This window comes from Suricata suricatta, chromosome 7 (assembly GCF_006229205.1).
Source record: "Suricata suricatta isolate VVHF042 chromosome 7, meerkat_22Aug2017_6uvM2_HiC, whole genome shotgun sequence".
NCBI lineage: Eukaryota > Metazoa > Chordata > Mammalia > Carnivora > Herpestidae > Suricata > Suricata suricatta.
This window is the reverse complement of record NC_043706.1, coordinates 123,421,447-123,425,502: the sequence shown is the minus strand read 5'-3', so window position 1 is coordinate 123,425,502 and position 4,056 is coordinate 123,421,447. Positions and strand designations below refer to the sequence as shown.

The window sequence follows — 4,056 nt, the reverse complement described above, 5'->3', positions numbered from 1 at the left end:
GGGCGGCGCGGGGGCCGGGCCGCCGGCCTGCGGCCGAGCGAGCGCGGCGAAGGCGCTAGCTCTTGGCATTTCAGTGACTCCTTTCTCCTCCCGAGCGAGCGAGGAAGGAAGGAGAGAAGGAAGGAAGCGAGGAAGGAGGGGACTGTCTCGATGGAAGGTTCAGGCGGAGGCGCCCTCGCCTTGCGGGTGCACCGGCCGCAGCGCGGCTCCCGGCGCGGCGGGCTGGCCGGGGGCGCATGGAGACGGGTGGGGGCGGCTTGCATGCGTGTTCGTCTGTGCGTCTGCCCGGGGACCGCGAAGGGACATGTGTGTTTGGGTTTTGCACTGTGGGGAGCTGGGTCTGCGCCTTTATGTCTGTTCCCTGAAGTGGGTGGAACGTTGGCCCGTTCCGGGAATGTTCCATGACGTGGTGCAGCCACAGGAAGGGGGTTAACGAGGGGCTCTCTGCCGCGGCGGCTCTGCCGGCTGCTATCAAAGCAGATGTGCTTCTGCTGCTCCTCCTCCTCCTCCTCTCTCACCTCCCTTCACCCCTCCCCCGCCGTTGCATTCTGTGCGTCTGGTGTTGGTAGGGGCGAGACAGGAAAACACTGCTCAGTGTGGGGGTGTGGGGGGGGTGGGGGTGGGGGTGATGTATGTGTGGTGTCTGTCGTATTTGGTGGGGGAGACTCCAGATCGGCTCTGCCACCCCAGCTGTTATCACAGATCGGTGCGCCTTATACGCATGTGCCTCTCGCGTTCTGTCCCTCTTACATAACACATCCAGTGCAGCAGAGGACACGAGCAAATGCGACCCCTACTCTCCAAGCCCGAATTGGGTGAGGGGGTAGAAGGTCATGAAGTGTCCCTTCGTGTTGTCCTTCAGGGACGTGGCTTCCAGTGGAAAAAGGGAGGAGGGGAAGGACGGTTTTCTTCAAGTGGCTCCTCTCCTGACTTGAAAGCATCTAACTGAAAAGGACGGCAGGAACTAGTCCTCTCTAATGGGAAGGCTTTTATAGGCTTCGCCGAGGGAAAGTGGGTACTTTAACCTCGGGAGTGCAGAGAAGACAGAGGGTCCTTGATAGACACTTAGAGGAGCCCAGCAATAGTATGTGTGGGGTAGGGGGGGGGGGCAGAGGGGATGGCTTTGAGCGGTCGGGAGGACTAACCTGACAATAGGTTTCGCTGGAGGCCTTAGACACCTGTAATGGCTTAGACTTCGCACAGGAAGCAGTGTGTGCAACTGACATTGCAAAAGCCTTATTCTCTGCACAGTTTCTTAGGCCTAAAATGAACATAAAAAGGCTTGTTTCCGGTACTTTCATTATAATGGAAAATTTGAACCGATTGTTCTCCTTCCTTTTTTGCCATTTTAAAAATAACTCAATCTACCTCCAAATAAATATTGGTGCTCTCTCCCACCCCCGAAGGCTAGACCTTGATAATTCACAAGAGAACTGTGTTTTTCTAGCATACTCAGGGCTCTAGTCAAGGGCTATTGATTTTTCTCTTCAGTACAGTTGTTTCTTTTGTAGCGCATAATCAAGCCCAGAAATTACTTGAAATATTAATAAGATCCTTTTTAATTAAATTTCCAATGATCTGTCCTCCTGGAAAAGGCCATTTAACTTTATTAGAAACATTTCCTCCAGTGATATAGTAACATTTGTGATATTTGTCCTTGAGCAAACCAAGTTATTTTAAATATTTGCATATATATGTACAGAGATATATGTTCTATATATATAATGTTAGAATTTGCAGATGTCTTTTTCTTTCACCCTATAAAAGTGCCCAAACAAGATTTTAACCAAGTAGATAGTGTAATGTGTAGATTGGGTTTGACTTTTAGGATACAGGCCAGATGGTTTATCAAGACAGAAATGCCCTCTACGTGGTAACATTTTCATTATTAAGATGAAATTCCTGTGGAACACTAGAAAATCATGTTACCAGATGGGAAGTGTGCAGTTTTATTTTGAGGTGAAAAGGATTTACCAACATCCACTAAATGATAGTGTGCTTTTCAAGTGTCATAATCCCTTTTGACCACTAGGTTTGAAACATGCAGTATATTTCTTATGCACGAAAAATGTTACATGACAATGGTGAATCTTCTGAAAATTGTCTGAGTGTCTTGCTTTGAACATGGGTCAGTTATCAAACAAAATTCATTTGATGGCATCTATATTTCTGTGACGGTGATTGTATTTTACAAGGCTGGCTTTTTTAGAGACCATTTATATTTATGTACTGGTATTTATGATCAAATTGATGTGAAACTGATTTGGGGATAATTCAGGGGAGTGGTAGCATATTAATGACAGGACGGATTTAAAATGTAACTGATTTTTAACTTGTTAGGTCCTTGTGGAGATCCTTGGAAAAATATCATTGAAGTAGGTAAAACATTTCTATATTTCTATTAAATAGGGGATATAAAGGTGAATTTAGTGTTTGTGTCTTATCACATAATGAAATTATGTCATTTGACTACATTGAAAGATTAGCCAGTGAAATCTTTTGATTGATCAGGCTCCCTTTATATGAAATGTGTGTTCAAACGTTCTTGTTACTATGAAAACAAAACAGAGACAACATGTATGCAGGTGTTCCTTGTGGAAAGGTGGTGCATGTGTCTGATTGAGCTCTTGACACTCCGTCACTATTCAGAAAACCGGGTTTTATTTTTTATGCTGATTCCATTTAGAAGGAGGAATTAAAAAAAAACTTGCCTATTTTGATTTTTAAAGCAGGGTTTGTTTCAACAGTAGCAATGACAAATAACATCTAGTCTATTTGTGTTGGTTTTAGAGTTTTTTAGTTATCAGGAATTAGCTGAAGTTAATCTGAAACCTTCAACATAACAAAAGTAGTTTTAAAGGGCTATAGAAAATATTACTTGGCCTGAGTGAAAAGCGTACTACTTTAGGGTGTGGAATCATTTAATTCCTGAGGTAGTGACTAGTGTAATAAGGGAAAGGGGGTTAAGATCAACCTGATGGGTAGTTTGGGATCAAACAGGTGGCTACTCACCCAAGTCTGTTCAAAATAAACAGTTTTCAAATCTTACTTCCTAGTCAGCATCAACAGGCCTCTGTTCTGTAGGTGGAGACATGGTTCACAATTTAAACCTCCACTTGAAAATTTCAATGCTGTACTTCTAGTTAATGAATTTATATATGAATTCACCATGGATCCGTATTTTGGCTAAAACATGGCATGTAAGGATTGCAACTTTTTAAGTGATTTAAAAAGGAACAGAAGAAGCTTGCTATCTCAACTCAATGGACTTCAGGTTTCATAAGGAACTTCACACAATTAGTGTGTATAGGCTTGCTGTAGCCACATAGGCAGAGCCTTCATTAATCTTGAGTAAAACCTCAGTGAATAATTCCAGTGAGGCTTCTCATCGCTTGAATGAAGATTGAGAGAAAATGGGAAAAAATTGTGAAAGTAAGGTTGGGCTTATTTGAAGGAAAGAATATACGTGATATAATTTTCTACTTGTTCCTGATATTTGATCACAACACTGACAACAGAAAACATTGCTATGAAATGCTATTTATGGCATTGCTAACAAAAAGGAAGCTCTAAGTCAGTGTTTGTAGCTGTGAGATGGCTCTAAGTCATTTGGACAAACATTTCAGCACTTTACTTATTATTGTGACATAACCAGTCTTCAGGTACAAGAGGGTAACATCGCACACCTACTCTGCATGATCTTTGGCTTCTGTGATGTTGACCCTGGCTCCTAGCATTAAGACAGACGTAGGGTTATCCTCTTTCCAAGACTGAATTTAGAATGGAGTCAGAACTGCTTAATAATCTGTGTCACTATTTTTCTGAGCCAAATATGTGCTAATCTTTTTTTTTTAAAGGTTTTATTTATTTTTGATACAGAGAGAGACAGAGCATGAGAGGGGGAGGGGCAGAGAGAGAAGGAGACACAGAACCGGAAGCAGGCTCCAGGCTCTGAGCTAGCTGTCAGCACAGAGCCTGACGCGGGGCTCGAACCCACGAACGTGAGATCTGACCTGAGCCGAAGTCGGAGGCTTAACCGACTGAGCCACCCAGGCG

The 4,056-nt window shown here is 43.7% G+C and overlaps 1 protein-coding gene across 5 annotated transcripts in view; it reads left to right on the top strand.

Moving 5' to 3' along the window:
* The window catches only part of HIVEP2 (human immunodeficiency virus type I enhancer binding protein 2), a 199,385-nt gene that overhangs the window by 1,371 nt on the left and 193,958 nt on the right, over positions 1-4,056 (top strand). The window lies entirely within an intron of this gene.